Source organism: Rattus norvegicus, chromosome 1, assembly GCF_021556685.1.
Source record: "Rattus norvegicus strain SHRSP/BbbUtx chromosome 1, alternate assembly SHRSP_T2T, whole genome shotgun sequence".
NCBI classification, from domain to species: domain Eukaryota; kingdom Metazoa; phylum Chordata; class Mammalia; order Rodentia; family Muridae; genus Rattus; species Rattus norvegicus.
Genome location: NC_141534.1, coordinates 218,808,893 through 218,822,500, shown reverse-complemented (window position 1 = coordinate 218,822,500; position 13,608 = coordinate 218,808,893). Strand labels below are relative to the sequence as shown.

At 46.9% G+C, this 13,608-nt stretch overlaps 1 protein-coding gene and 2 pseudogenes across 1 annotated transcript in view; 2 read left to right on the top strand and 1 right to left on the bottom strand.

The window, feature by feature from the left end:
- Positions 1-13,608, bottom strand: part of Ahnak (AHNAK nucleoprotein) — a 67,500-nt gene that overhangs the window by 2,584 nt on the left and 51,308 nt on the right. The gene's annotated exons all lie outside the window — the stretch shown is intronic.
- LOC120100111 (U4 spliceosomal RNA) lies at positions 2,880-2,955 on the top strand (annotated as a pseudogene).
- On the top strand, positions 3,939-4,737 carry Rpl7a-ps8 (ribosomal protein L7a, pseudogene 8; annotated as a pseudogene).

Below are 13,608 nucleotides of genomic sequence, written 5' to 3'. Positions count from 1 at the left end.
ATCATCAGACTTAGGGACAAGCACCTTTACCCACTGAAGCCATCTTGCCAGCCCAGCAACAATTGTATCACTGTAGACGGAACAATTCTTTCTGACGTCTTGGAAGAGTCTGCCTTGCACTGGAGGGCACTTAGCAGCAATCCTGCCACCACATACTAGAGGGCAGTAGATGTCCCCTAGCTGTGACAGCCAGACGTGTATTCAGACATTACCAGGACAGTACCCGGCTGAGAACCAGTGCCCAAGAAAAGAAAACAAAGACAATGAACAGGGGGAACCCTAGTGTGAACTGCATGCTGGGGAATGAGGCTGAAACCAGAGGAGACAGTTGAGAAAGACATCATGTCTGCAGTAGCAGACACAGACACAGAGTCTGGTGAGCCCTAGAATAACCCCCTCTGGGGCTTCTCTTAGCCTCTCCTCTGGAGAAGGGAAACATTAGTAATATCTAGATCTATCCACAAGACCTCATAAAATTAAGAAAGCATCTTCCATCTAACTCCTTAACAAAGAGAAAGTTGCCATTTTTCACCAGCAGAATCAATATCATTTTTACTATTAACTATGTAACTTCCACCTGCCTGGACCACTCCAGTCTGAGACTGAGTCTGAGGCCATTTTGACAACAACTTACATGATGCTGGCTCTGACCCCTGACAGCTGCAGTAGGGTCCTCGCCTCCCACAGCCCACTTCTAATACACATGTGTACATGGGTGTGAGTCCACGTTCATATGCATACATACATACAAACATACAGTATAAACCTATGTGTATATGAGTGTTTTGTACATGTGTAGCATACACATGCATATGTGGGTGCCTATAGAAACACAGCTACATGTGTGCATGTGTGCATGTGTGCATGTGTGCGTGCACGTACACACCCATAATTCCACTGTTCAGGAGGCTGAAGTACATGGACCACGTATTGAGAATAGACTGGGCTCACATAGTGGGACCCTGTCTCAAAAACTAAAAACAGAAAACCAAGAGTCAGGAGCTGACTGACCCACTGAACCTCTCCCACATTTTTTGTCTTTATTTTTATTTTTATTCTTATTTTGAGACAAGGTCTTGTATAGACTAGGCTAACCTGAAGCTCACTCTGTACTCAAAGATGACTTTAAATTCTTGGTCCTCCTGCCTTTGACCCCCAAATTCGGGTATTACAGGTACGCGTCTCCATGTCTGTGTCAGTCCATCTGTTGATTAGAGCCTATAGCTCCAGGCTGGCTTGGCTCTCATGCTAGGCCCATTTCAACCTCTCAGATGTTAGGATTATGGACAGGAGCCCATGCCATCTGACTGTGGATGTGATGTGACTAGCTGCCTCAGTGTCCTGGATCCATGACTTCTCCATCATCACTGTGCCAAAATAAGCTCTTCCTTCCCGCCATCCTTTACCAGGAATTTGCCACAGCAGTGAGCAAAGTGGATACAGCCCTTTTAAAATACTTCCTCTGTAGGCTTTCCCTGCACATTCTGACCCCACTCATCTAGGCCAGCTTCCCACACTATCCTCCTATTGCCCCCTAGGGTCCCTGTTCTCTAGGCCCCTCCACTTTGGTTGTTCCAAGTGGCTCTCACCTACTGCCCTCCCTGGGTACCACAAACCCCATCCATCTCTAGGTTCTTCATTATCCCATCCTGTGAACCACCATTCACAATATCTCTCCACTTTGAACTCCACCATCCTCTAAATAATAATTTACCAACCCAACTGCCTCTAAGTAATAACTACCAGATACTGGCCACCTTCCCCTCCCCCACCCAGTCAGGGCCCCTCTGTGGCTGTTGGCCTGCCTCCTGCTGCCTGCTCTGACTCACACCAGCCCTCACCAACCGCATGAATTTAACCCTCCCTTGATGCCTATGCCAGGACCACACTTCCTCTCCCTCTCTTCCCACCCGCTACCATAATTTCTCAAAGAATGATCGAGACTCTGGCATGAGGATGACCAGAAGCCCTTGTTTAAACTACTCGGACAGTGAAATAAACCAGACACAAAGGCAAACTCTGTGAATTTACCTTCTGAGGTTACTCAAATAGTTAGCTATGTAGGGATAGAATGGTGGTTGCAGGGGCTCAGGCAGGGGGACTGAGAAGGCAGTGTTCAAAAGGGATGTTCAAGGGGTCCAAGTTTTAACAGGAAAGGGGGAAAAGATTCTAGAGATGGATGATGGTGACAGAAAACGTGAGCCTATTTAAACCAGAGCACTGCACACTTAATGGTTAAAGTGTGTGTGTGTGTGTGTGTGTGTGTGTGTGTGTGTGTGTGTGTGTGTGTGTGTGTGTGTGCTCACTTGGTAGAATGCATGAGACCCTGAATTTGATCCCCAGGGCCAAACACTCATGATGGCACATGCTTATAGCCTCAGTACTCAGTGGGAAGTAGACCAGGAGATTCTGATGTTCAAGGTCATCCTAGCTACCAAGGTGAGACCAGCCGGGTCTGTATGAGACCATGTCACAAGAGAGGTACTAAAATTGTTAAGTACATTCTACTTCAATTCTTTAAAGCCATGGGGAATCAGAACCTTGGGAGTGGGGCGCGACGCCGTATTTTTCATAAGCTCCCTGGTAGTTTTTATGCATCACATGTGCAAGAACGACTTATTCCTTGTGTCGTTTTCTGAACAGGGAACCTGTAACCCCCCAACTTAGCCACACAGTGAGGTCTAGGACGACCTGGAATAAATGAGGCTAAGTGAAACTAAGTGAACTGTGGTTTTAGTCAGTTACTAAATCCTCTAGGCTTTACTTTCCTTATCTATAAGATGGACACAGCACCCTCTTCTCAGGGCTCTTCTGAGAGTGGCATCAGATACAGAGCATGCCTGCTGGGGTCCTCAAAGTGAGCTTGAAAGCCAGGTGTGAGCTTTGTGCAGTGGCAGTATCGTAGCCAATGAGGTTTATCCGAGGCACGACTATTGCTAATTGAAAACTTTGAAAGCCAGGTGTGGAGGAAGACGACTTGAATCCCAGGACTTAGGAGGCAGAGGCAGGCAGATCTCTGTGAGTTTGAGGCCATCCTGGTCTACGTAGAGTTCTAGGCCAGCCAGGGCTACATAGAGAGGCCTGTCTCAAGAAAAGAAAAAGGTGAGTTTGAGGGGCTGAAATGGCTCAGTAAACAAAAAGTGTTGAGGGGTTGGGGATTTAGCTCAGTGGTAGAGCGCTTGCCTAGCAAGCGCAAGGCCCTGAGTTCGGTCCCCAGCTCCGAAAAAAAGAAAAAAGAAAAAAAAAAGTGCTGATGACCTGAGCTTGATTTCCAGAACCTAAGGTAGAAGGAACAGACAAGTTCCCCTCTTACCTCTACATGCCTGCTGTGCCGTGCCTGCACCCTTACTCACACATGCCACATGCTCTTTACACATACACATATGTATTCTTCACACATGTGCACACACATGCGCATACACGCACCAATGATAATAATTAATTAATTATCGCTTTTTAAGACATGGTTTTTCTGTGTCACCCTGGCTGTGCTGGAACTCACTCCATAGGCCAGGCTGACCTGAGACCCACCTGCCTCTGCCTCCAAGTGCTGGGACTAAAGGCATGCGCTATCACCACCCAGCTGAATAATTATTTTTTTTTAAAAAAGATGCCTCTTTTAAAGAAAAAAGTAAATGTGTCATCTGGTCAGTCCATGAACACTTACTGAACACAGAGCTCTGACAGGAACTGTCCCAGTGTCCCAGGTGCTCACAGACAGCAGGGTGTCCTCTCTCCTGTTCTGCCAGATAGAACACCTGGCCACAGGTAAGGAAGCTCCTCATCTTACAGGCTGAGATTGCAGTCTGGTTAAACGGGGTGAGGGGGAAATCCCGTCAAACACAGTACAGGAGGGTTGCATGAGCCTTGTAAAGAGAGTCTCTGAAAACTTAAAATTGAGGAACCCTTCTTCTTTCTCTCTTCTCTAGCCAAGCAAGATGCCCAAAGGAAAGAAGGTCAAGGGGAAGAAGGTGGCCCCAGCCTCCCGCCATGGTCAAGAAACAGGAAGCCAAAAAGGTGGTAAATCCTTTGTTTGAGAAGAGGCCTAAGAACTTCGGCACTGGGAGGGACATCCAGCCCAAAAGAGATCTCACATGCTTCGTCAAATGGCCCCGCTACATCAGGCTGCAGCGGCAAAGGCAAAGAGCCATCCTCTATAAACAACTCAAAGTACCTCCTGCCATCAACCAGTTCACCCAGGCCCTGGACGGGCAAACAGGGACTCAGCTGCTTAAGCTCACCCACAAGTACAGGCCAGAGACAAAGCAGGAGAAGAAGCAAAGGCTGCTGGCCCGGGCTGAGAAGAAAGCTACTGGCAACGGGAATGTCCCAACTAAGAGACCACCTGTCCTCTGAGCAGGGGTCAATACAATCACCACCTTGGTGGAGAACAAGGAGGCTCAGCTGGTGGTGATTGCCCATGATGTAGACCCCATTGAGCTGGTGGTTTTCCTGCCTGCCCTGTGTCGAAAGATGGGGGTGCCCTACTGCATCATCAAGGGAAAGGCCAGGCTGGGGCGGCCTGGTCCACAGGAAGATGTGCACCACTGTTGCCTTGACACAGGTTAACTCAGAAGACAAGGGTGCTCTGGCTAAGCTGGTGGAAGCTATTAGGACCAATTATATGATGAGATCCGACACCACTTGGGAGGCAACATCCTGGGTCCTAAGTCTGTGGCTCGCATTGCCAAGCTGGAAAAGGCAAAGGCTAAAGAACTCACCACTAAACTGGGTTAAATGTACACTAAGTTTTCTGTACATAAATATAATTACAAAATTTAAAAAAAAAAATTGAGGAATCTCTTATCAAACCCAGGGTCAAGACTTATCGGAGCTGGCAATGGCTGTGCCAAGACCTGAATAGTTAGTTACTAGGTATTCCTGGCCAAAGAGCAACTTAAAAAATAAAAAAGCCCAGAGACTTTGACATATTTGAGACCAAGGTTGGTACGTGCTGGAAAATGTACACTGGGAAACCTGTTTTTTTCACTTGGGGATGGAAAGTGAGTACTCTGAATCCAGGAGGCCTTCATAAATCAGGAGTCATGGGGCTGGAGAGATGGCTCACAGGTTCAGAGCACTGACTGCTCTTCCAGAGGCCCAGAGTTCAATTCCCAGCCACCACATGGTGGCTCACAACCATCTGTAATGAGATCTGGTGCCCACTTCTGACATTCAGATATATATGCAGAACACTGTGTATAAAATAAACAAAGAGATCTTTAAAAAATTATAAGGGTACCAATCAGAATGGGTCAGAGTGCATTTTAAAATAAAATCAAATAAAATAAATCAACGGCCACACAGGAAGCCATCTCAGTCACCCCTCCTGGAAGGAATTCCTCTCCAGAGACACTGTTATCTTAAGAGGAGAGAGTCTGTGGCTCCTTATCTCCTCATCCACCCTTCTCTCCCCGAGTGACTTCTTGTCTGCTGAGCCTGGAGGCCTGCAAGGGTGGGCTGAGCCCCTGTGTTCTGCTCACAGTAAGAGCAGGCCCTTCCTCCCCTGCTAGCTGCTACTACTTACCCCCAACAAGACCCAGGACATGTGCTAATCTGTTCTCTCTCTCACCCACACACTTCAGAGGACGCAGTCGAAAACTCATCTTGGGCTACAGTGTAGCTTAGTGGTAAAATGTTGGCCTAATACATGCAAGGCCTTAAGTTTAAGCTCCACATCTAACACACAGAGAGAGACAGACAGAGAGAGAAGGAGAGAGACAGAGAGACAAAGAGAAACTAAGGTATGGGAGTTAAAATGAGGAAGGGAAGGAGGAGGGAAAGAAAGTAAAACAAAAAAAGAGAAGAAAAAGAAAATGGCTTTTTTTATTTAATATTTCTGTATTTGTTTATCTGTGTGTTTATGCACATATTGCTATAAAAACCACAGCACAGCTGGCCTTGTTGGCTCATGCCTGTAATCTTAGGCAGGACGATCTGGAGTTCAAGGACAGCCTGGCTTATGTAATAGGACTTTGTCACCAAAAAAATAATAAAATAGAAAAAAATCACGCTAAAATGATTCCTCCTGTGACTGTTGGTCCACAAATACTTCTCTCACATTGACACAGTTAAAGATCACAGAATGTCTGCCTCATTCAGCACTCACTAGAATAAATGCACAATTTTTAAGGGCTTTATTTTTTCTCTCTCAAGAGTTCCACCACTTGTAATACTTTGGGGTCTACAAGTGGTGAATGTGCTAAGAAATTACCTAAACATTTTTGTCAGGACAACATTTTTGTCTCTCGTACAAGGAAGGTTGGAAGGTTGCCAAGCTGCTCAGAACTCTTTTATTAAGATGTTTCTCTAAGAGCCTGTCACCAGGCAGAGGGGAACTGCCTGGACAAGGAGCAGACCTCTATTCTGTGACCTAGTGCCTCCCATTCTTCCACTGGGTGTGAATCCCCAAAACTGTCTTTCCAGAACCGACGAGGAAATTGGGTGATGAGGTCTTGGGTGTAATGCTGCCCCTTTGCCTACTGCGCCATGAAGCTATTCTCGGAAGCAGTCCAAAGTGGCTCCAGGGAATATGGGTAACTCAACCTCCTTTGGACTTCAGTGAAGAGCTTGGCTGATTCCAAGGAGCTGGAATGTAGGGGAGAGGCAGATAAGGTGCCAGGTGCTCCTTCTGGCTTGATGCTGCCAGGTTTGTAGGAGGGCATTCCCTCCTCCAGCCTCCCATCACCAATCCTGAGCAGGCGAACAGCAGGCAAGTCCAGCAAACCACACCCCGACCCTGCTCCCCACCAAGGAGGTCAGTACTCACAGCCTAGGCTTGCCGGGGAAAGCAGGCTAGCCCTAGCAACAACAGTCCTGGATGGGGACAGCCTCTGTCAATCTTACCTCTCCTCCTGTCAAAGCCCACCTGTAGGTGATAGTTTCAAGGTGGGAGAAGATGTAACTTGAAGACTAGATGAAATCACTTGTCCTGACAGAGTTCATTCCACATACATCAGTGCAGAGGCTTGTCAGGCAAATTTGGGATTAGCAAAGAAGGGCCTAGCCCTCTGCAAATGGGCCTGAACTCTAAAGCCCTGACCTTTGTCCTCAAATAGGGCCTTTTTTCCTGAGCTCTGCTATGCAAGGAATTCTGTTGCAATGTAAAAACCAAAAACTCTCTCCCCACCCCCCCACCCCACCCCGATCTGCTGCTCTCTGATCCTACTGAGTCAGATATGCACAATGTGGAGAAAGGCCTAGGCCTGGACATGGCCCCCTGAAAAGAAACGCCAGTGACTGAAGACCTCCTCCACCTTCCCCCAAAGCCTTTTAGTCCCATATTGAAGAATCCATGCCTGAGGTGATGTGAACTACATAGGAAACCAGCAGCTGGCACTAAACTGAGCGGAAGAAAGGTCACTCCGGCTCCTCCTCCCTTTCCCTCTGCAACATCCCCAGTGCTGCCTTCTTACCCTCACTCTTCCTACCCTGTGACCTACACTGCACCCCCAAACCTACAGGGAGTCACTTACAAAACCCTTCAAAGATCATGTCCTTCCTCGAATCAAATTAAGCCCTCTGCCTACATGTTAAAGCTTCTCTTTTTTTCTTTTTTAACTGAGAGAGAGAGAGAGAGAGAGAGAGAGAGAGAGAGAGAGAGAGAGAGAGGTTGTATGGGAGTGGGAGTGTGCCACCGCTTGTGTGTGGAAGCCAGAGGACAACTTAGTGAAGTTCGTTTTCTCCTTTCCACTTTTATACACCCTTCGCCTCTGGGTATCCAACTCCGGTTGTCAGGCCTGTGTGTCAAGTGCTTTCACCCACAAAGACAACTTGCTAATCCTGGTTTGGTTTTTTTCCTTCTGAAACAGAGTTTCACATTATAGTTCAAGATGGCCGGCACTCACTGCACAGCTGTGCCCGCCACTTTTGTGTCAACTTGACCCAAGCTAGCATCCTCAGAGAGGAGGGAGCCTCAATTGGGAAAATGCCTCCATTGGGTCAGGATATAAGCAAGTCTATAAAGCAAGCCTTAATTAGAGATTGATGGGACAGGACTTAGTCCACTGTGGGTGGAGCCATCACTGGACTGGTGATCCTAAGTCTATTAGAAAGCCATGGGGAGCAAGCCAGTAAACAGCACTCCTCCATCAGCTCCTGCCTTGTTTGAGTTCCTGTCCTGACTTCCTTCAAGGATAAACCCTTTCCTCCATGAGCTGTTTTTGGACCTAGTGTTTCATTACAGCAAAAGAAACTTTAAGATAATAGTCCAAACTAACCTCAAACTCACAGCAATCCTCTTGCCTCAATCCTTCAAGTGCTGGGATTACAGATGTGAGTTACCACACTGAGTAAGTGATTTTTCAAGACTGAGTCTCTCTACATAGACCTGGCTGTCCTGGAACTCACTATATAGACCAGACCAGCCTTGAACCAACAGCAGTCCTCCTGCTTCAGCCTTTCAAGTGCTAGGATTACAGAGTACATTACCATGCCCCAAAGCAAGATCTTTTCGTGCTATGTCCTTACTCTCCTGCCTTGCCATTTTCCCCACCACTCTCCAGCTCATGCTCTTTTCAAGGCGAGGTGACTTTTTTATTCCTTATTGAATCTGACTCTATCCGTAGGCCATCATTCAGATTGTCCCCTATCCCTGTGAACAGAAATATTCCTCATTCTGAATGTGTGGAATGCAAAATAGATCTGCTCCTTCCTGGTTGCATTTAACCCCTAAGAGATTTAGAGGAAAGATTGGGGCAAACTGTCCAGAACATACAGACATACTATGTCCTAAGACTCATCCTCCTGTGTAGTTGAACGCCTCAAAGACATTTAGAAATACCATGATTTCCACACCAAGAAACACTGCCTGGTTGGGCAGTGGTGGTCAATGTCTTTAATCCCAGAACTCAGGAGACAGAGGCAGATGGATCTCTGAGTTTGAGGCCAGCCTGGTCTACTGAGTGAGTTCCAGGACAGCCTGTAAGTAATACAGGAATACACAGAGAAACAAGGAGGAGGGGGAGGAGGAGGGGGAGGGGGAGGAGGGGTAGGAGGGGAAGAGGAAGAGGGGGAGGGGAAGAGGAAGGGGGAGGAGACGTCTCCATCAGAGCTGGAGACTTCAGCTAACATCTGCTCCTTCTAAAAGTCATCTGCACCCAAATTTCAGGAGACCTCAAAAGCCCAGAACCACAAAAGCCCAGAACCACAGGGCTACCAGTTGACAAGAACAAGCCCAGTGAGAGGTTATCAGAACTTCTGGTTTGCCAGAAGAACGCTGCAGGCTCCTGAATCAATCCATTCACAGCTCAGGACCACCCAGGAGTCAGGGGTGGTCAACCTCATCAGGCCTCTGTTACTGTTTCAAATCAAGAGCGACTGGTAACCAAGACAGCTAAGTAATCAACCAGCCCTGAAATTCTGCCTCCATCAGAGAGATCTGCATGGTATGTTTGATACAACATCAGGTCAAGGAAAACAGCTCAGAAAGATGAGATTTAAAAACGGCTGCCAGGGCTCACAATCATCTGTAACTCCAGAGTCAGGGGATCCACATCCCTCTTCAGGTCTCCAACTGGTACCCAGCATGCTTGCATGCAGGCAAAACAACCATACATATAAAAAATTTAAAAATAAATAAAACAAGAAAGGGAGGAAGGAAGGAAGGAAGGAAGGAAGGAAGGAAGGAAGGAAGGAAGGAAGGAAGGAGTTGATGGGTTGATGGGCGGGGTTCACTGCCCTGAGCTCCACCCTTAGCATCAAAGGAGGGAGAGTGGGAGGAAGAGGAGGCTCAGTGTAGCTATTTATATCATGATGAATTCACCACTAGACCCCATCTGGCTGGTTGGTGACAAAGCCAAGGATGAATGGAGAAAGGTATTCAACTCTGTGTTCAGGTCCCAGCCCTGACACTTAAGGGCAAGTTGCACAACCACGTGAGCCTCCGATGGTTTAGCCATTCCATAAGGCCGATAACGCCCCCTGCATTCATTTTTGATGAAAGCACTTTTTTCCATAGCACCTGAAAGGAAGGAAGCACTCAGCTCATTTCTCCGTCCCGCCAGTGTTGACTGGATGCCCACTAAGTGACAGGTGCTGTTCTCAGAGGGCCAGAAGCAGTTTTCAACAACAACCAACGTCTCTTTATGGAGCTGATTCTCAAAGGAAACAAAGGGAATGGTATAATCAACATTAAATAAAAGCCATGTTTTCTCAAATACATCTAAAAGAAAAATGTGAAGGAAAAAAGAAGCAAGTAAATGAGATTCGAAGTGTGATACTTATGTCGCCTCCCTAGAAAAGGCCAGCAGAGGAGAGAGCCTTGAGTTCAGACAGCAGGATATGCAGAGTGTGGTCATTCTTAATACTCACTAGCAATGCTCTGGGTATTTTCTGTGTCCAAATGGGCTTTTTAAAGTGTCATGACACTTCTTTATTAGTGTGCAGGAGTAGTACACGCATTTCACAGCATGTATGTAGAGGTCAGAGGACAACTTACAGGAATCCATTTTCTCTTTCCACCATGCAGGTCCTGGGGATTGAACTTGAGTCATCAGCCTTGGCAGCACCCACCTTTACCCACTGAGCCATCTCAATGGCCCCCTCCATTCCTTTTTTTAAAGCAAGATCTCACTGTGTATCCCTGGCAGCCCTGAAACTTGATATTTAAAGCAGACTGGCCTCTTAGTCCTTACTCCGTCTGCCTCTGCCTCCAGATTAAAGGTGTGCTCTACCACATGGGCTGGCACACACACACACACACACACACACACACACACACACACACACTTTTTTTTTTTTTTTAGTATTTTGAGACATGTTTTTCCTATGAAGATCTGACTGTCTTAGAACTCTCACTCTGTAGACCAGGCTGGCCTTGAACTCAGAAATCTGACTGTTTCTGCCTCCCAAGTGCTGGGATTAAAGGCATGCACCACCACTGTCCGGCTCATTCACCCTTTTTAGACAGCGTCTCACACTGTAGTTTAGGCTGGTCTCGAATTCATTACACACCCTCCACTGACCTAAAACTTGCAGTGAACTACTGCTTCAGCATCCGATGGGCATTAAGACTCAATATAGCTCACCAAATGGAATAGCCCATGGAAGAGAATATCAAGAGTCTCCGTCTTGTTCTTTACAGATTACGAAAGCTATGACAGGAAATAAAAAAATAAAACCATCATAAAGGTTACATTCCAGTGAAGGGGAAGGAAGTTAACACATTTAGGTATTTGTGTGTAGCAGAGAACACTGACTAAATGGAGAAAATGGAATTAGTAAAAGCCACAGGTGGTAGTCACTGCGGTGGTTCCTGCCTGAATTCCCAGTACTCTAGAGGCTGAGGCGGGAGTACTGAAGTGAGTTCAAGGTCAGCCTGGACTACACAGAGAGCTACATAGTAAGGAAGGGAGGAGAGGGATGGAGAGAAGGGAGAGGTTGGAAAGAAGGATGAAAGGTATGTTAGAGGTCTCTCTGGTGAGGTGACGTTTACCAAGAGAAGAATTTGTCACTCCAGGCATAGTTCACAGCAAGGAATTTGATTGTCAAATCAAAGAACAGCCAAGGATCAGGGGATGGAGAGCAGGAGCCAGATGCCATAGACGTCTTAGATTAGCCCTTGAGCTCTGTTTCACAGTGAGATGGAAAGCCACAGAGTGTTATAGGTGGTAATGACCTCTTCTGAGATATTTCGACTAAGCTGGCCTGGTTGACTAATGTTTTAAAGGAGTCAACCTTGTTGCTATGGGATTAAAAAGACCAGGGGTCCAAGGCACAGAAAGAGGGACCAGTTAGTAAACAGAAGCCATAATGCAGGTGAGAGTTGGTAGCTCGATCATGGCTGCCGTGGTAGTCACAGACAAGTGACTTTAGTATACGGGTGGAAGCCGGAATGGAGGAATTGCTAATGGCCTATCGTATGTAAAAGATGGGCTCAGAACCTGCTTATCTGAACAAGCAGACATTTGTAAAGATAAAATCTGTGAGCCACCTCAGTAGAGGGAGTGGGAGAGGTAGAAAGAACGTTAGCAAGTGGCCAAACGTTCACCTGATACAAGCTAGGGACCTTCTCAAGAAGGTCCATTCCTGGATACGTGCCAAAGAGAAGTAGAAACAGGGCCAGGACGGCTCAGCCAGTGAAAACGATCGCAGCTGAGCCTGACAGTCTGAACTCAGTCCTCCAGATCTTCACAGTGGAAGACAAGAACCAAAAGCCGTTCTCCAGGGTCCACGGGCACATTGCAGCACACGCAGTCAAACATTGTCTGGAGACAGGGACTCAGACACGAAGTCCTGGATGGCCTGGAACTTGCTCTGTAGACCAGATGCTGAAGAAGTCTTAGATCATTGAGCCATGTTCCACAGTGAGATGGAGACCCACAGAAAGATTCACATAAATCCATCTGCCTCTGCCTCCTGAGTCCCGAGACTACAGGTGCGCACAGCCATGCCCATCGGGAAATGTAATTATTGACCGAGGGAGATATTTCCTCAGCAGTGCTCATAGTATAACTATTCGAAAAAGGTAAAATGGCATCCTAAATGTCCATCAACAGATGAACGGGTAAATGTGGCATATACGTGAGATAAACTACTAATAATATTGAACAGTTGATTATATTCTGACACGTGCTGAAGCATTCAGAACATTACTACAAGTGAGTAACCCAGACCCCAAAGGACAGATGTTTTAGAGACCCTTGTTATGAGTCACTTGGAATCATGGGATTCACAGAGTCACACCAAGGAAGGCAGTTTCCAGGAGCCGGGTAGTGGGAATAGGGAGTTGGTGTTTAATGACTACAGAGTTTGAACTGAGGAAGATGGCAAGAGTTCTGGAGATAGTGTATGGTGAGGCTCCCATAAACACAGAAAGACACTTAATGTCCCTGAAGTGAACATCGCAAAAGGGTAAAGCCAGGGGTTGGGGAGATGGCTCAGAGGTTAAGAGCATTAGCTGTTCTTCCAGAGAACCCAGGTCCAATTCCCAGAACCTGCAAGGCAGCTCATAGCTGTGTACAACTCTTCTGGCCTCCAAGGGCACCAGGCATGTATCTAGTGCATGTAGTAGGTGTACATGTGAGCACAATTCTCTCTCTCCTCTCTCTTTCTCCCCTCCTCTTTCCTCTCTCTCAAATAAAATAAATAGACTTGTAGGAGGAGGGGGAGGGGGGTTGGGGATTTAGCTCAGTGGTAGAGCGCTTGCCTAGGAAGCGCAAGGCCCTGGGTTCGGTCCCCAGCTCCGAAAAAAAAAAAAAAAAAAAAAAAAAAAGGAGGAGGGGGAGGAGGAGGAAGAAGAGGAGAGGAGGAGAGGAGGAGGAAGAAGAGTTAAGGCAGACCTAGTATCACAGGCCTGCAACTGGTCTGCACTCCACCTACCTGGGAGGTTAAGGATTCAAAGCTGCTACAGAATGATTTCATATTAGTTGAAGCTTATCTCAAAGTAAAACATTAAAATAGGACTTGATTGCTGGTGATACAGACCAGTTGGTAAAGTGCTTGCCCAGCATGCATAGAGCCTTGGAGTCGATGCCTACGATGAATATGCCAGGTGTGATGATTCATGCTATAATCCCAGAATTCGTAAGGGGGAAATCAGAGGATCAGGAGTTCAAGGCCATCCTTGCAAATTCAGCAAGTTTGAGGCCAGCCTCAAGGTCATCCTCT